Genomic DNA, 20,370 nt, shown 5'->3' with positions numbered 1-20,370 from the left:
CTGTAATACATTAACATTTGCTTCATTGTTCTTCTGAGAGGAAACAAATCGAGTTTGATTCAGATCACAATTTATGTCTCAGCTTCTTAGGTTGGCAGTTCCAATCTCAGTTCAGCTTTCAAAGCCTCTGGTTTTCATATGCCCTGCACAGGCACCACTCAGACATTAGCCTGAGATTTGGAAGGTAGTTTAAACACTAGCTCAGTCCTCAAAACCTTTACTGTAAGCTTTGCGTTTGTTCCTTTGTGTACACAGCTCAGGAGGCAACCTGACACTTTGAGGTCACACATAGAATTAGGGGATTTCCTTCTTCCATTTTTCTATCTTTCAAAGAACCAACAACCTGAACATTGTTGGCATTTGCTAATTCTTTAGTTGGCAGTGGTGGGGAGTGGGGGTTGCGTTGTACATTGTAAGATGTTTAGCAGCCTTTCTGGCCGCTATTGTACTGAACACCAGTAGCAATGCTTTCCCAATTATGAAAACAAAAATGTCCCCTGACACTGACACATGTCCCCTGGGGAAGGAGGGCAACAAAATTACCTCCAGGTCAAGAACCTCTGCTCTAAGTTCAAGGCCAAAAGCTAAACTGCCTACCTGACTTCTCCATTCGGACGGCTCAAAGACTTCTCAGTCTTCGTGTGTAAAACTCAACACTCGGCCAGCAGTGTCACACTCACACTCGGCCTGCAGTGCCACACTCGCTTACTTACCTCACGTCTGAAAGACAGCAACCCCCTCCAGCTGTGTAGACAGCTAGGAGTCATTCTGGATACCTCCCCTCTCTCTCATCCTCCTTTATAACCAGACTATCATTTAAATATGATGGTATTTAAATATCTCTTGAATCTGTTTTCTTCTCCCATTCGTTTATCAGTCTATTCCATCTCTCCCTTCTAAGGCTACACAAGTATTTTCTTATCTTTGCCCATTCATATTCCCCCAGGAATTTGCTCTGCCAAATCTGTTTTCCATTTCTGCAGTAGCTCCACTCTTCCTCCAGGAAGAACAAACTAGACCCAAAACAGGAGTCAGTCCTTGGGGTTTCAACTATATCTTAATATAGAAATGTTACAGACCCTTCCAAATAACCTAATACCTCCTCTGCTATTTGCAAATCCAAGTTCCCCAAGGTCTCCGCACCACTGCTCCTGTCTACCCGTCATTACTGCCCGTGGCTCTGTACCTCATGTAGATATGTACTATTATTATAAAACCATGCCATTTTCCTCTGACCTTGAAGTTTTTTTCTCATTGTTTTACTGAACTTTAATACTTTCTCCTTCATCTCTATATAGTCACACTGTACCATAGCTTAACTCAATGTAGAATAGAACTGTCATTTATTGAATTCCTGGTATGTGTTAGCTCTTGTCTTAGAAAGCAATGCCCCAGCAAAGTGGATAATTCTATGCCCAACTTACACAGGAGGGGGTTGAGACTAGAGGAAAGGAGATAACTTTTCTAAGATCACATAATTAGTAAGAGTCAGTACCAGGATTCCAACTCAACAAGGTCTCATACAAAAATCTGTTCCTTTACCTTTTACGACCTCAAGAAGGCTTCTCTTACAATATCAAACTTTATAAGCCTTCAATTTGGCTTCCCATATAAATACTTGACCACCTTTCTCAGCACATGATCTTGTAAGGTCATTGATTACCTATATCTTATTTCTTCAATAAGAATGACTCTTGGAAGTTAAACTGGAGTCTTCTATTCCTTATGTATCTCTCAAAATATATACCACATCTCTTATCTACCACAAGATTTAGATACCCCAGAATAAATGCTAAGTATTGCATATTAGAGATGTGGAGGGAAAAAACAACTGAATATAACCCCAGTTATGGGGAAAATAATGAGGCATAATTTCAGCCATATTTTGGCTAGCAGTCACAGAGAATAACCCATCTGCAAGATGTTGGTACTGCTATGCTATAATCAGAAAACAAAAATAGAGGAAAACATGGTTAAAGAACATGTTTCCTATACCTCTTCCTACATCATTTATTTTGAGTTTGATGGATTGGATTGGATTCTATATACTCCACTCACATTTGAATCTGCTTCTAGGGCTTCCCGACCTCAGGACTTCCTCCCATCAATCTCTGTTTTGAATATCCAGACAGTGAGGCAGACAAATCTGATTCTGATCCCACATCTTCCGCTGATTTACTGTGTAGGCATGAGTAAAAAGATTTACTCTGTGGGGCCTTCAGTTTGTTTTAAGACGAAAAAAATTTTCCTTGAATTTGAATATAAATAAAATGTGTTCAGACAAAGAATTCTGAAGATTTTATAAGAAAAGCTTTATATAAACTGTCTTTAATTTCAACTTTAAATATTATTTTTTCCTTCCTAATTAATTTTGGAAGGATTCAGAAAGAGGTGACTTTGGACAAAAGCACCAGTGACTAAAATATTGTTTACTTTCCTCATCATTGTTATACATAATTGCCTGTCTTCCTGGCCTACAATCTTATCACTGTCAGAAACAATTTTTTAGAAACTTTCTATGTAAGAGACACCATACAAATAGCCTCTACGGGGAAAGTTTTACAAAAGAGTAAGATATGGTAATTCCTCTCTAAGAAATTCATATATACTTGAGGAGGTCTGTTCAGAAGGAAAAAAATATTATGCAAGATAGAATATGATAAATTTCAAATCAGTAGCATAAACGCACTGAGGGTTAGAGGAGAGATAAGGGCGAGGTGTGGATTGAGTCAAATTGTGTAGCGTATGATTTTGAACACCAAACCAGCGACCTGGGGCTTGATCCTACATTCCACAGAAACCACTGACTATGTCTGAGTTCCAGAATGACCTGATGTGAGTGACATTTAAGAAGATGAATACAGAGGATAGAAAACCTGTCAGGTGTAGACTGCAGCTGTCCAGGCAGGAAACGATATGCACGGGGATGGGGATATTGGTGATATTAATGACCACTGTTTGTCTAAGATTTACTATTGCAGGCCCTGTCATGGAAATTTAACATACATTACTTCCAATTCTCACATTAACCAGGCAAGATCAGCATTGTTGTCTTCTTCTTGCAGATGAAGCGAGTTTTCCAGTAACGTGATTTGTTTAATGAGAGTATAAGCCAAGTCCTTCTGGATCCTGAGATATACGACACAATGTTACCACCCTCGGCTGGTGTGGAAGTTGTGGAAGTTAGGTAGATTTGGGTTATGGACATAAGCTGCAAAATTATATTTGAGTGTCTGAGCTCAGTCGGTTTGAATTTTCAAGGACGGGGAGGCCCACAGAGGCCAGAAAATGAATGTGGACAACAGTCAAATGCAACACTGTGATGTGTGCTTCCAGAGCGAGGAGGGTGCACATGTCACTTGCTTCTGTGCACTTGAAGTCACTGTACAAGAGGCAAGACCCACCACGCCAGCAGCCAAGGAGGAGAAACTCACTTGGCTGAGTTCACTCCAAGGCATATATGAGACATGTCAGATCGATTCGGACAGAAAGGTTTTGACTGGCTTGTCCACAGGCCTATGCCAGAAGTCAGTAGGCACTTAAATGAGGGGCGCCCACCAATGATAGGAACCCTGACTCACTTCATGGTTTGGGTAAAAGTGGCCTTTAGATCAGGGCCCTTTTGCTGATTTTGCTAGATTATTTTCCCGCATTTAGAAAAATAGAATGTTTACATAACATATGCTCAAAATCCACTCCTGGCTTTGAAGACCTCTTTGTGCTGGAGGAAGGGAAATCAGCACCTCTGAAATACGTAAACTGTCTAAGCCTTACATAGGAGGCAGTCTCCCCTTTAATTTCTAACAATATTATGAATGTGCTGCTGGAGATGGCACAAAGGTCAAACCAGAGTTAAAATAAGCCTCCGCACTGGGTGATAATGAAGATCATTATAGGTTTCAATTACTTCAAGGCTGTACTTTGCCAAAGCCATTTTTGAATGAGACCTTGCAATCAAATAGTATTTATGTCCTTTAATAAATATAAGTGAAGTGTAGTATCTTTTCCATGATTGCCACAGACTTCATTAACATTCTTTAGTCATAAAGAACCGTATTTGATAGGGAACTCAGCAAAATAACGGAGTACAAATGTTGCCCATAACAACTTTGACTTTTGCGACATTTGAAATGGAGAAAAGTCAACCCACCTGACCTTTCAGTGAGAATGAAGAAGACGCCAACTGCCCAATCAACATGGTTAACTTGACCAATAGACAATCAATTCACATGATTAACTTGACCAATAGACAATAAGATAGAGTTTTGCCATCAAAATGCTGGTCAAGTGTGGTGATGGTGTCCACCCAATCTTAGAAAAGTTCACATTCCAATTTTTATGGATTGAGTTTTTCACAGGTAGACTCCAAGAGGGAGGTGCACGGTGGTACCGGAATAGTCCACAGTAAACAAAGAGGGGACAGCCCTGTCTTCGGGCAGCCCATTTTCTCCAGAACATAGCATCAGTGTCCCAGAGAATGGTACCAATAATGAAGTAATATGTGAATAGCATTTCAAATTTTCTAAATTGCCTTACTCCTCACATCTAGCCCTTTGTAAAGTACCATAGGCATGGCTTCCAAAATATATCTCAACCCATTTACTACCTTCCAACGTCTACCCGTCTCAACCCTTTACTACTCACTACCGTCGTCTCTTACCTGATGAGCCCAGCAGTCTCCACCTGATCTGGTTTCAGATGGTAACATGGAAGTGGGTTCATGTCATACAGTGAGCAAGAACCAGCCACCTGCTGGGGTGCCTGGGTGGCTCAGTCAGTTAAACGTCCGACTTCAGCTCAGGTCATGATCTCACGATTCATGAGTTTGAGCCCTGCATGGGCTCTGTGCTGACAGCCCAGAGCCTGGAGCTGCTTCAGATTCTGTGTCTCCCATTCTACACCTCCCCTGCCCCTGTTCACACTCTGTCTTTCTCTCTCTCTCTCTCAAAGATAAATAAACTTAAAAAAAGGAAAGAAAGAAAGAAAGAAAGAAAGAAAGAAAGAAAGAAAGAAAGAAAGAAAGAAAGAAGGAAGGAAGGAAGGAAGGAAGGAAGGAAGGAAGGAAGGAAGGAAGGAAGGAAGGAAGAAAGAAAGAAAGAAAGAAAGAAAGAAAGAAAGAAAGAAAGAAAGAAAGAAAGAAAGAAAGAAAGAAAGAAAGAAAGAAAGAAAGAAAAAGAAAAAGAACCAGCCACCTGCTAAGCCTGCTCTGTCTTGCCTGGCCTGACCCAGATCCCTCTCTAGGACCATCACTGTCGCTCATTGGCAGTCCTACCACATGGCCTTCTTTCTACTCTTTGAACATGCCAAGCCCATGCTGACCTTTGGTCTTTGCACTCACTGTCCTCCTGCCTGGAGGCCCTTTGCCCCAGATCTTCTGGAAGTCAACACTGTCATGTCATTCATATTTCAGCCAAAGTCTCCTCCTAAGAGAGCCCTTCCTTAATGGCACAATCAGTTTTAGCCACCACACATGCTCTCTCTTTGTTTTCTTTTCTTTATAGAAACTATTACTCCTGGGATTACCTTGTTCATGTATTAAGTCAAGGCCTCTCCTCTACAACAACCTTGTAGAAAAGGGTCCCAGACCCTCTGTTCACAGCTCTGTCTCTAGTGCCCAGATCAGTGCCTGGAACAAAGTAGACCCTCAATGAACAAGTGTGGAATCTTTTGAAGAATCTTGATTTAATAGTATGGTATTTTCTCTTTAACCAGGAAAGTTGGGTTCCTAAACCTTCTCCTAGCCCTGCTACTGCTCTAGGATGGTAGCATTCATAGTTGATATATTTAAAAATCCACAGAGTCTAAAGATTTAGTTTCTGTTGACTAGTCTGTGCTTCCTAGACTTTTTACCAGATCTCCTTCCCTTGCCCTTTCTCTAAGATGCATTAAGGTTTTCCAATGTTCCATGCAAGAGGTGACTATAAAATGATAAGAATTTTGTCAATTCCGTCACAAAAGCAAACCTTCTTGTTTTGTTCTCAGGAATATTGCTTTGAATTTCTGTGTCTGGGCCCATTTTCAGCTACTCAAAGTGCACTCACCCCAACACAGGAGGCAACCTAATGTAATGGACTATACTAGATGTAGAGTATGCAGGTTTGATTTAAATAGGAGCTCTACCCGTTTCTGGTTTTCATGTAACCTTACCTAGCATCAGCCTTTTCACCTGGAAAATGGGAAAAATAATGACATCACATGGTTACTCCCAGGAACAAGCGACAGAATTTATGTAAAAGGCTTTATATGAATTGAGTGTGGTTATAAGTGAAGGTTATACTATCATCATCATCATCATCATCATCTTTGAGCCAGATCAGACGTTACTAGTGATTTCTTAATTGGCCTATAATATTTTTCTTTCTGAAGAGTCTGTCACAAAGCACATGAGGCAACATACATAGCTGAGTGGTTGAGAGTACAAACACTGGGGTCAAACAGACTCGACTGTAAAGCCCAGCTGTGTCCTTGCGAGTTGCCTAAATTCCCTCCAGTCATACAATGTCACTAAGGTCCAGTTTCCTCACCTGAAAAAGGAGAGAAATCATTGTCTTTACCACAGAGGCAGGGAACAAGAATTAAATGAGAACATAAGACCTCGAAAGATATCTGTTGCGAGATAAGCAGTCAATTATCATTTGTGTTAGTACTGAATTCTGTCAGAGTAAACAGTTGGGACAGACACGGTGGTCCATGTGCATATATATGGTGATCCACAGTGAATTAAGCGCCATTTAAATCCTCTTACTGTAATGTCCTTGAGAGGTTGCTTTTCTTCTACCCAAAGTGACTGAGATCAAAGTTAGGCTTGTTCTAAGCTTTCTACTGAGATCCTCCATCAAACTTCACCTCTACTTCCCTCACTCATCCATATCCAGGATATTCCCTTTAGTCTCCATGGTAGGGCTCATCATCTCCCTCCCTGGGGGTCATGAGCATCTTCATCATGACTTGGTTCTTCCTTCAACCACTCCCCACTCTTGCTGACTGGAACAAGATGGCAGTGGGGGAAAGGACTACGGTGCTAGCTCAGACATGAATGCTCAGGGACATATGCATACTGAATAGATTTTGAGTCTCTGGGCACAACCTGCATGTTTTACAATATATTTTTTTTAATTTTTAAATGTTTTTATTTATTTCTGAGAGAGAGAGAGAGAGAGAGCGTGAGCAGAGGAGGATCAGAGAGAGAGGGAGATACAGAATCGGAAGAAGGCTCCAGGCTCTGAGCTAGCTGTCAGCACAGAGCCTGCCTAACGTGGGGCTCAAACCCGAGCCTTGGGATCATGACCTGAGCTGAAGTCGGACACTTAACCGACTGAGCGACCCAGGCTCCCCTACAATCTTTTTTTTTTTTTTTGATAAAATTTACTGTGTTAGCCATTTTTAAGTGTACAATTCTGTGGCATCGAGTATATTCATTTGGTCATCACCATCATCTATCTCCAGAACAGATTCATCACCCTATGCTGAAACCCCATATCCAGTAAATACTAACTCCTCATTCTCCCTCTCTCCCTGGCCCTTAAATGCTGGGAGAGAAGGAGCCACCATCCTACTTCTGTCTCTATGAATTTAACTACTCTAGGTACTTTATACGAGTAGAAAAATATAGTATTTGTCCTTTTGTGACTGGTTTATTTTACTTAGCATAATTCATCCATGTTGTAACACATGTCAATATTTCCTACTTTTTAAAATATTTATTCATTCTGAGGGGGTAGGAGAGGGGGACAGAACATCTGAAGCTGAAAGCAGAGAGCCTGATGTAGGGCTCAAACTCATAAACCGTGAGACCATGACCCGAGCCAAAGTCGGACGCTTAACCCACTGAGCCACCCTGGTGCCCCAATATTTCCCTACTTTGTAAGCGTTGAAGAATATTCCATTGCATGCATATACGACATTTGGTTATCTGTTCCTCATTGATGGACACTTGGGTTACTTATAAGTTTTACTATTGTAAATAATGTTGCTATGAACAGGAGTGAAAAAATATCTGTTTGAGTCTCTGCTTTCAATAATTTTGGAGATATACCCAGAAATAGAATAAGTGGATCATATGGTAATTATATTTTTAATTTCTTGAGAAACTGCCATACTATTTTCCACACAGCTGCACCATTTTAAATCCCCACCGGAAATTCATAAAGATTTCAATTTTTCTACATCCTTACCAACAGTTGTTATTTTTCTTTTTTTTAAATACTAGCCATACCAATGAGTGTAGAGTGGCATCCAATTGTGATTCTGACTGCATTTCCCTTATGATTCATGATGTTGAGCCTCTATTTTGTGTGTTTATTGGCCATTTGTATACCTTCTTTGGAGAAATATCTATTTGAGTCACTTGTGCATTTTTAAATTAAACTGTTCATTTCTACTGCTGAGTTTAAAAGTTCTTTATAGATTGTAGATGTTAATCCCTTTTCAGATATATGATTTGCAAACATTCATTCCCATTCTTTGGGTGGCCTTTACACTCTCTTAATAGTATCTTTTGATGTACAAAAGTTTTTAAATTGGGTGAAGTCCAATTCATTTTTTGTTGTTGTTGCCTGTTTTTTATATCATAGCTAAGAAATCATTGCTAAATTCCATGTCGTGCAGCCTTTCCTCTTTGTTTTCTTCTAAGAGTATTTTAGTTTTAGTTTCTTACATTGTCTTTGGTCCATTTTTACTTAATTTTGCATATGGTGTAAGGTATGTAGATAATCAATTTTCCCAACACCATTTGCTGAAAATACTGTCCTTTCGCCATCAAATGGCCTCTCCACTCTTCGTGAAAGTCATTTGACCATAAATGCAAGGGTTTGTTCTGGGCTTTCTGTTCTATTGCATTGGTCTATATATCTGTCATATACTAATACATACTGCACTGTTTTCATTACTGTAGCTTTGTGGCAAGCTTTAAAATTAAGAAGTGTGAGACCTCTAACTCTGTTTTTCATTTTCAAGATTGTTTTGCCTATTTAGGGTCCCTTGAAATTCCATATAAATTTTAGGATGGATTTTTCCATTTCTGCACACAAAAAATCATTGGGATTTTGATAGAGATAAAATTGAATCTTTAAATTGCTCTGAATAGTTTTGACATTTTAACAATGCCAAGTCTAAGAATCCACAAACATGAGATGGCTTGGCATTCATTTGTGTCTTCTTTATTTTGCAATATTTTAGAGTTTACAGTGCACAAGTCCTTCATCTTTTTGGATTAGATTTAATGCTAAGTATTTTGTGTTTTGTGATGCTGTTGCAAATGGAATTTTTTAAAAATTCCTGTGTCAGGTTGTTCATTTTCAGTATATAGAAAGTCAACCAATTGTTGCCTTCTTATTTTGTATCCTGTCCCTATGCTGAATTTGTTTTTTAGTTCTAACATTTTTTTGTAGAACCTTTAGGGATTCCATCGAAAGATTTCATGCCACCTGCAAACAGATAATTTTATCTCTTTCTTCCTGATTTAAGTGCTTGTATTTCTTTGTCTTGCCTAATGGCTCTGACTAGGACCTTCAGTACTATATTGAATAGAGGTAGCACAGGCAATCCTACTTGTTTTGCTCCAGGTCTTAGAAGAAAACTTTCAGTCTTTCACCATTGACTATGATGTTAGCCGTGGCATTTTATTATGTGATCTTTATTGTGTTGAGGCAATTTCCTTCTATTGCTAGTTTGTTGAATGTTTGATTATCATAAAAGGGCATTGAATTTTTTCAAATGATATTTCATTTCAAAAAGCATCAGTTGAGAGGATTGTATAGTTTTTATCCTTTATTTTATTAATGTGGTGTATTTCAATGACTAATTTTCATATATTGAACAATTCATGCAGATAGGATTAAATTCCACTTAGTCATGCTATATAACCTTCTTATATACTGTCTAATTCAGTTTGCTATTATTTGGGTTGGAGTTTTTTACGTAAATCTTTATCAGGGAAATTGATGTGGTTTTCTTTTCTTATAGTGTCTTTGGCCAATTTTGATATATATGTCCTCATATAATGAATTTGAAAGTATTTCCTTCTCTTCATGTTTTTGAAAGAGTTTGAGAAGGAATGTATAAATTCTTCTTGAAACATTTGGTAGAATCCACCGGTGAAGTCATCTGGTCTTGGATTTTTCCTTGTTGTACAGGCTTTCATTACTGACTCAATATCATTACTGTTAATTGCTATGTGCAGATTGTCTATTTCCTCATGATTCAGTCTTAGTAGTTTCTGTGATTGTAATAATTTACCCATTTCGTTTGTATTTCCCAACTGTTGGCGTGTAATTGTTCATAGGATGGTCTTGTAATTTTTTATTTTTTATTTTACTTTTGTGAAATTAAATGTTCCTTCTTTTATTTATGATCTTAGTAATTTGAATCTTCTCTTCTTTCCCTTAACTCCAGTTTATCTCTGGGTTTGTCAATTTTGTCAATCTTTCAAAAGCCAACTCTTGGTTTCATGGATCTATTGTTCTATTTTTTTAATTTTATCTTTGCTCTGATCTTTATTGTTTCTTTCCTTTTGCTAACTTTGGCTTTAGTTTGTCTTCTTTTCCTAGTTCCTTAGGATATAGATTTGGATTATTGACCTGAGATCTTCTTTTTTAATGTATGCATGTGTAGCTCCAAATTGTCTTCCTAGGACCACTTTTGCTGCTTCAAAAAGTTTTGTGTTTTCATTTTATTTGTCTGAAGAGATTTTCTCATTCCCTGCATATCTGTGAATTTCCAAGTTTTCTTTCTCCTGGTGGTTTCTAGCTTTATTTCATTGTGATCAGAAAATATGCTTTGTATGACTTTAATCTTTTAATTTTTATCGAGACTTGCTTTGTGGCCTAACATATGGTCTCTTCTGGAGAACATACACTTAGGAAGAAAGTGTATTCTGGCTCATTGGTGGAGTTCTGAATATATCTGTTAGTGTAATTGAGTTATATTGTTGTTCATGTTCTCTATTTCCTTGTTCATCTTTTCTCTTATACCCTATTGTTTAAGGCAGAATATCGAAGTCCCCAACTATTGTGAGAATGTCTGTTTTTCCCTTCTGTTCTGTCAATGTTAGCTGTGTATATTTAGGAACTCTAATGTTTGGTGCATATCTGCTTATAATTATTATATATTCTAGGTGAGTTCACCCTTTTATCACTATATAATGCCCTTCTTTGACTCCTGTAATAGTTTTTTTTACTTAAAGTTTGAATGTCATTAGTTTAGTCACCTCTGCTTTCTTTGGGTTACTGTTTTCAAGGGATATCTTTCAGTGTTCTTTCACTTTCAATCTGAGTGTGTCTTTAGCTGTAAAATGAGTCTCTTGTAGACAGCATATAGTTGCATCCTGTTTGGTATTTTTTAATTAATTTATTTTTTTATTTATTCAGTCTGCCAATCTATGTCTTTTGCTCAGAGGGATTTTAATCCACTTACCCTGAAAATAATTACTGATAAGGATTCCTTTTGCTCTTTTTGTTTTCTCTATATCTTATAGCTGTTTGTCCTTCATTAGCCCTATTTCTGTCTTCTTTTGTATTTAGTTAGTTTTTCATAGTGATATGTTTTGATTACCTTCCTATTTCCTTTTGTATATATTCTATAGGTATTTTCTTTGTATTTCCCATGAGAATTACACATAATATTGCAAAGTTATAATAATCTATTTTAAACTGATACCAACTTAACTTTGCATACAAAAACTACTCTACCTCATCTCCTGCTTTATGTCATTGGTGTCATAAATTATATCTTTATATATTATATACCCATTAACAAAGATTGATCCTTATTTTTATGCTTTGGTTTTGAAATCCTGCAGAAGAATAAAAAGTAGAGTTAAAAACTAAAGTAAAATAATACTGGCCTCTACATCTGTTCATGTATTTACTTTTACCAGAGAATTTTGTATTTTTATATGGCTTCAAGTTACTGCCTAATGTTTTTTCATTCGGGTCTAGAGGCAATGAACTCCCTTAGCTTTTGTTTACTTGAGGATATTGTAATTTCTCCTTCATTTTTGAAGGACAGTGTTGCTGGATATAGCTTTCTCAGTTGATAACTTATTTTCTTTCAGTAATTTAAATACACCATTCCACTGCCTCTGGCCTGCAAGGGATCTCCTGAGAATCTAACAAGTCTCTTTATTTTTTTATTTTTATTTTTATTTTTTATTTTTTACTGCTTGAGTATTGTCTTTGTCTTTGAATTTGACAGTTTTATTATGTGTCAGCTTAGGGTTTTTTTTATGTTTATTTAGTTGGACTTAGTTGAACTTGTCTGTGTATATACATATCTTTTCCAAAATGTGGGTAATCTCTGGCCATTATTTCTTCAAGTATTCTCTCTGTTTCTTTCTCCTTCTTTTTCTTCTTCAATTCTCATAATGCATATGTAGGTCCACTTAACAGGCCTCATAAGTGCCTCAGACTTGGTTACTTTTCTTCAGTCTTTTTTGGTTTGACCCCTAGACTTAAGAATTTCAGATGATCTGATTTCGAGTTTGTTAATCCTTTCTTCTACTTATTGGAGTCTGTTGTTTGAATCTCTCTAGTGATTTTTTTCAATTCAGTTATATTTTTCAACTCCAGAATTTCTGCTTCATTTCTTTGTAATTTACGTTTCTTTGTTGACACTTTCATTGTGTTCATGTATCGTTTTTATTATTTTCTTTAGTTCTTTGTCCATATTTCTTTCAGCTCTTTGACCATATCAAAGACAGTTGTTTTAAAGTCTATCTAGTAAGTCGACGGTTTCTGGACATTTATTTTGTTCTTTTGAATGGCCTATGTTTTTCTGTTTCTTTGTATACCTTTTATTTTTGTTGGAAACTTGGTATTTGAAAAAAAACAGCCGCCTCTCCCAGTCTTTGATGACTGGCTCTATGCAGGAGCCACTAATCAGAGGCCTTCACTAATCAGCCAAGTGTGAAGACTTAAGGTCTCAATCTTTTCTAAGTATGTATTTTCCCTGGACCAGAGTTGGGGGGAGGAGGGGAAGTGCTTTGTCTGATTATGTATATGTGAGTGCTTTTAAATGTCTTAATTACCCTAAGACTCTTACCCCTGCTTCTTCTCAGGGTCTTAGCTATTCTACTGTATTTTTAAAAATGTTTTATTTATTTTTGAGAGAGAGATAGGGACAGCATGAGCAGGGAAAGGTCAGAGAGAGAGAGGGAGACACAGAATCCAAAACAGACTCCAGGCTCCGAGCTGTCAGCACAGAGCCCGACGTGGGGCTCGAACCCATGAACCATGAGATCATGACCTGAGCCAAAGTCTGACACTTAACTGACTGAGCCACCCAGGTGCCCCTCCTGCCAATTTTAGTATGACTTTCTCTGGACTGAGAGTTCACTTGGTTGCTCTAGATCTCTAACTGATTTCCATAGCTCCTATAAAGTTGTTTTAGCCCATCTTTATTGTTTATTTCTTGTGTCCCTTGGGGAGCCAGGGCTGGGAGCTTCCTATTTGGTTATCTTGATGACACAACCCACTGTAATATTTTAATAAAGAAAAAAGAAAGAGACAGAAAAGAATAATATCTCCTCCTTAACCCTGAGGTGTGAGCACAGCGAGCACTACCTGAGCAGAGATGACTGGCTGAGGGGAGGGAAGAGCCTAGAACACTGAAACTCAAGTGTTTGATAATTGCTCTGAAGTGACCATGTAAGGGAGCAGGGGTGGCAGTGCCAGAAGCTAACTAGGGAGTAAATTACCTCACAGATACTTTTATGGAGGTTCTCTGTGAGTCAGAGGATACAAATTAAACAACAAAGATGGGCACAAGTATACATATAATCAGACGTAACTGGAGATCGACCCTGGATCCTTGTCCCACTCCATCTAGAGCAGAGATTCTCAACATGTGGTCCCCAGACTGGCAGCATCAGCAGATTCTAGTTCTCAGTCTCTGATCTACCATGTATCTGAAACTCTGGTGTAAGTTCTCAGCACTTGCTGATTCTGAGACACATTCAAGTTTAAGCTGATCAAACTTGCATCAAACCCCCAGGCCCCTTTCTCCAATCCCAGCTCCCCATAAGCACCAAACCCACCAGCTCCCTATACCTGTGTCTTCCAGAATTTTTAAACATTTTTAATAAAGCAAGTAATGGCCTGATTACTTGAAAAAAAAATATGTGTAGGTATATAGATAACCTGTGTGTGGGTCCTTCTTAGAATTACCTCTTTTATGTAAGAGAGCTACACCAAAACAATGAACTTGTATGTGTGTCTGAAGGACTAAGGATATGTAACCTCTGAGCCTGTGTGAAAATCATGTACTCGAGGCCTGTAGTTAATTTTGAGGGACTCTTTGTTAATGATGATATCACTCCTGGATGACTTGATGTCATTTCCAGGTCCTTCAGCCATAGCCCTGGGATCAATAGATCCTAAGATCAGCTGTTCTGAGCATGGTAGTAGCCTGCAGAAAGAACATGGGTCTGCAATTCCTCCATGCATAGGTGGTTAACTCTGTTTGTATGAACTCTGGAAAGTTCTTAGATGACATATAGGCTCTACTGCACGCATAACCTGGATCCAACCTTAGACAGCTGTTCTTAGCACCTGATAATGCTTTCATTAATATGAAAAACCACGAAGCAAGCCCAGAGGCAATAAAGAGACACAATATATTAAAAAATCCAATAAGTAGAAACCTAAATTCGCTGAACAAATTATTTACGGGGCATATTTGTTTCCAAAGAACCATTTGTTTTACAAAATGACTACTTACAGTATCTTTGAGTAGGGATCTTCCTCAAAATATTAGGCAATAATTAAAGGAAATAATCTTTATGTGAACTAGATAATCACATAGCAATACCTATGGATTTTAAAAACATAGTACTGGGTGAAAAAGAGAAGTAAAGCATCTTTAATGCGATACCATTTAATAAACAAATGCATGCCAATAGAACAAATGCAAGATTAGAGGCCAGTGTCGTAGAATGTTACACATAGACTTCCCATGTGACCCAGCAATCCTACTTTTAGTCATTCTAGAGAAAGGAAACTCACATTCATACTGAATCCTGTATTTGAATCTTTACAGCAGTTATATTTATAATCACCAAAACCTAAAGATAATGCAAAAGCAATTCAAAGGTTAAATGACAAACAGACTGTGGTACGTCTATAAAATGGAGTACTACTCAGCAATAAAAAGAAATTAATCACTGCTACACATAACAATTTAGATGGACCAGAAGGGCGTTACTCAGAGTGAAACACACCTAGTCTAAGAAATGATTCCGTTTATGTAAAGTATAGTTGTGGAAAACAGATCATTCTGTTGCCACAGTTAGGTTTGGTGTTGAGTATAACTGTAAATGGCTAACACAAAGGAGTTTATTTAGGATGATTGTGATGGTAGTTAGATGAATCTAAACATGTGGTAAAATTTTATAAAACTGTACACCAAAAAAGGAAAAAAAGAATGCTTGTAAAAGCTGGTAAAAGCCCAAACAAGGTCTGTAGCTTAGCTAATAGTATTGCACCAATGTCAGTATCAACATCTTAGTTTGATAACTATCTATGGTTACGTAAGATGTTGCCCTTGAGGGAAGCAGAGAGAAGGTCACATGGGAGTTCTTTGTGCTATCTTTTGAACTTCTATCAGAGTCTAAAATTATTTCTAAATGAAAAGTTTTTAAGAACAAATACAAGTTAAGAGAATGAATATTAACTCATTTTAATGATTGACTATAGGAAGAAGGGAATGGAAACCAGAGGAGAGAGAGATTCCAGAGTATATTTAAATACTTGATTTATAATTTTCCGGGGTACATTTCAGTTCTCTTTTACTAAATTATAAACAGTATGAGGTCAAGAACCGTCATTTTCAGATCTCTCCATGACTAGCATAGTGGTGTATATATTAGATTCACAATGAATATTCATTCCGTTATTAAACAAATGAACTAGTGAACATATCTATTTCATAGCTGAGCTCCATAAAGCAGTCTTATATTTGCAAGTGACTATTGTTGGAAATGTTGACATTTTTTGCATACATACTAAGTACTATACTTTATGTTTAGGCCTTGAACATTTCTGTGTGACGCAGTTACATCATGCTCAGCTCTTACCCCAAAGCAAATGGGACTACAATCTATAAATTTGGGATTTCAGTGGGAAATAGCAGATGCTGAGTCAATGTGGCCTCATCACTGAGAAGGGTCTTAGTGTCTCCTACCACCAAGGTTTGCCTTTCAACAAAAAAGAAATTATAGTTCCTAGAAATGTCAACTTAGAAGTTTCTGGAACCCAAGTTGGACTCTTGAATTAGAATGTCCCATTGATCAAATCATGCTTTTTGTTTCATGAGTTTTCTTATTTTCTTCATGCTCGTCTTTTACCTTAAGAGGGCCTGTATATAATTTAATGTTTCCTTATGATATTTTATGAATCAAAGCCATGTTTCTCAACCAGTAGTTGCCGTCTTTAAGTATATAATGAAGGCTGCTTAGGAATACACCACACTGTGTTTCCTTATTCTTCATTTTCAGCTTATTCTGGAAAAGAGTGAAAACATCTAGAAGGGCGTATCCTATTTTCAATATTGGCATGAAGAAATGACTGAAGCTAGTAAACGGAAGAGAAGGAAGAAGGGAGAGGATGTTAAAGGGAATTTGTATGGGGTGGAAGGGGTGATAGTAAAATAAATGGATAGTTCCACAAATCAGCAGGTGCAAAGGGAGTGGATGTGAAAGGGTCACATGATCTGGGACATCAATTAAATGCCTTTAGAAGGTTTTCTAAAGGAAAACCATTTGCTAGCTTTTCTCATCTCTGAATCCAGTGGTCCTTCTGAGAATAAGATAAGTGCTTTTCTTATTCTTGATAGGAAAAGCAGGGAATTTTTGTCACTGTGTTATAAGAAAATCAAATAGCAACGTTTGATTACCACCACATGCTGCTGTATTCAATATGGAGCCTCTCCCTTTCATAACGACCAGTGTGTCCCCAGTATGGTCTCTTGCCTGAGCTGCCTGGACACAAAACTTAACTACAGAAATAGGCTGGTTTGGCATGGACTTTATGGTAAACGTAATTGAACCATAAGTGAAAACGTGTGGATTTTTTCACGTGTTATAAAAATGGAAAAGCACATGGATTTAGAAGAGATATGCTCTTTAAAATGAATAAAAGGTGTTTTTAAAAATGTTAATTGCTTTCCCAACTTTTGTTACAAAGTTTGCATCTTTAGTCTGGGCAACGGTCACTTGCCTAGTCCCCAACTCCCACACAGTCCTCGATGAGAAAAATAAAGCTCTAGATTCACTTACAGTAAATGGCTTAGCCTGGGCTCCAAGAAAGCAGAGCCTGAGACAAAGACTAGTGTGCACGGGGCTTATTTGGGGAGGTGGTCTCAGAGAGCTTGGGTGGGAGACCAAAAGGCAGGGACTGCCAGCCCAGGGCACTTTGTCAAGCTGACCACCGCTGTGGGCAAATGTGCTGGGGCACATCCCGGTGGGGGAAGAGGAGAGCCTTTATCCACCAACTCCTCTGATCCTCCCTCATCAAGGGGGACCCTGAGGGTGAGAAAAGGCTGTGACTCCAACAAGCTGCTATTCAGTTATCCTGCGGACACCAGGAACTCAGCCACGGCTATAGTACAGCTGGCCTGGAACCCAAAGCATGCAGAGTGCAGTGAGGGGAGGCAAGCCCAGTCAGTCCTCACTTGACGTCTGGGAGCACCTCCATCAGGCCAAGCCCTATGGCTGGATTTTTGGATAGTCTGGATTTACACAGTCAGTTTTAAAAACATGCTCAAGAAAAATCATGATTGTGTGTGACAAAGTCAGTCAATCAGTCAATCAATTGAACTATCTCATGTAGCCGTTGACAAGCAGATTGCTTACTTAGTGTGAGGACCCAGGAGAGGAATCCCAGCCTTAACCTTCTGGAAACTCACAGGCTGCTTTGAACCACACAGTATATCAGGTTCAACTCCATATTTAACACACGAGTTAGTTTTGACCCCAATACATTTTAATATACGAAAGCCAAGTAGCAATTTAGGCATGGGTAGCTGACACATTTTCCTGGACCGGAAGCCTGAGGTTGTCGGATAATGTAGGATTCTATGGAAGTTGGCCTGGTTATGTCTCAATAGCATGGGCCTTGAAAAATGGTGTCTATGGTCCACTCAGCGGCCTCCCAGCTTTATGACATTCCTAAATGACCCAAGCCTCTTATGGAAAGGATCCTTTCTGGATCAAAGGGAGTAGATAACACCATTTCATAAAGCATCTCTGAAGACTAAGAAAACATGAAGCATTTTACCCAGTGCCTGTGTATTTTAGGCAGAAAGTTAATTCCCTTTGCTTGATTGTGTACATTCTTTCTGGAAGACTGAATAGCAGAAGCGAATGTTGAAACACCATCTTACCTCTCTTGAACAACTCCCATGGACTGCCCCTCAGCTGCCCTTCAATACCAAGTTGCAAATTCAAGTCTGGGTGCGTGGCGCCTTTTTTTTTTTTTTTTTAATGTCAGCAAGTTTAACTTTAATTCTGGACTATGGTAAAACAACAGAAGGATGTAGGCAGCCTTTTGTTATTTATGCAGCATGCTAAAAATTATGTGATAGCCAGTAAATTAAGTAAAGCTGCCCTATAAATTTCAGTTAAATCTTACATGTGCTTTAATAGTTAATACATCATCATGAATCACATTTCCGTAAACCACAGTAGAAGTTCAGGCAAGGCCTATGAGAATGTGGTGGATTTTTGCTAACATTGTTTTTCCTCAACTAAAGCCATCCTCTAAATAAAGTGGATAATCAGGTGGATTTTCCTCAATGATATAAAACACAAAATTAAGTCTCACTGACTGCTGATATTGCCGAATCAAGTCCAAAGCACAATGTACAACTTCAGTTCATAAATTACCAGAACAGCTCAAATTATATCCTGAAAGAATGAGTGTCCATGCCCATTCTCTCCTGACTTATTTTGTGATTCTAAAGAAAATTGGCTAGGAAGCACTAGTCTATAATAAAATATGAATATGTCACAAGAGGTAGGTCTGTGTAGGAGAATGCTCAAAGGTGAGAAAAACTGGTTTTGTTTTATTATTTAAAAAATTTTTTTAATGTGTTTATTTATTTTGAGAGAGAGACAGAGAGACAGAGAGACAGAGCACATGAGTTGGGGAGGGGCAGAGAGAGAGGGAGAGAGAGAATCCCAAGGAGGCTGCACTGTCAGTGCAGAGCTCAATGTGGGGCTTGAACTCTCAGACTGTGAGATCATGACCTGAGCCGAAGTCAAGGGCTGGATGCTTAACCAACTGTGCCACCTAGGCACCTGAGAAAAACTCGCTTTAAATCCTTGATATTCAACATGTAAATGCCCTCTCAGAGATGCATCAGAGATGCGTTTTCAGCTTACCCTGTGTGGGATATGGTTGTGTGTAATGATGACATTGACTCTTGACACAGCCAATATGTATACATGTATGTATGTACATATATATATGAGTTTGAACCTCATAATTCACTTTAGACTCATGAATCTACATTTAGACTGATAAGTTGGATAGGCTCAAATGAGGAAGAATATAAACACCACAGTATAACCAGCTTGAGGGGCTTATAATTTAATGAGTCAAGACTAAATAGTACATGAAGGAATTTGAGCAATTACCAGTTGCATTAGCTCATCAAATGGCAGAGTCCACTAATTAATGCCAAGGACCTCAAAGACCAGCTCAGAATCCTTCTCAACACAGTGACCTCCAGTGGACCAGAGTTAGCATGCAAAATGTAGCATTTTTTTCAGGTACGGATTAGGGACCATCGGGTATTGAGACTTTTGGTGCTGAGAGAGTTGAATAGAATTTCAGGAGAAGAATCACTGTGGTAGGCACAGCAGTTGGGGAGAGCTTGAGCTCAGCATGGAGGAATGACATCCAGATTTGATTGGGCACTTTGTTCAGGGAGAACTAATGTGGGGAGACACCAAGGGAGGAAGGAAAGGGGCGTACAGGACTGTGAAGAAGTCCACGTGGGTCGCATAGACGTTGCCATGCAATGCGATGAGCTGCGAAGTTGGACCTGGCCAGAGACAATGTGGAGTGTTTAGCAGAGAAATCAAGACACAATAGGAAAGTCGAGAGCCATTTTGGGGCTGGTGGGCATGTCACTGATATGAGGCCAGTAGTATATTTGGAAGACTGATGTCCAGAAGAGGCGCCTCACTGGGGGTGCTTCTCTGAAGATTAATTGAAGGAGATTCCACAAAGTTCTGATAGGGGTGGGGAAGCACAACCAGAAGGGAGGGGAAAGCAGTCATAAGCATGTATGTGACTGAGTAGGTAACCACTGGGGGCAGCTGGGACACCAGCCACCAAGGTCTCTTTGAGGCAGTAGAGAACACAGTTCAGA

The 20,370-nt window shown here is 38.7% G+C and overlaps 1 protein-coding gene across 1 annotated transcript in view; it reads left to right on the top strand.

The window, feature by feature from the left end:
- Positions 1-20,370, top strand: part of XKR4 (XK related 4) — a 419,608-nt gene that overhangs the window by 229,366 nt on the left and 169,872 nt on the right.

Source organism: Crocuta crocuta, unplaced genomic scaffold, assembly GCF_008692635.1.
Source record: "Crocuta crocuta isolate KB4526 unplaced genomic scaffold, BGI_CrCroc_1.0 scaffold338, whole genome shotgun sequence".
Lineage (NCBI taxonomy): Eukaryota > Metazoa > Chordata > Mammalia > Carnivora > Hyaenidae > Crocuta > Crocuta crocuta.
Note: the sequence above shows the minus strand (reverse complement) of the source record. Positions and strands in the feature narration are given on the sequence as shown.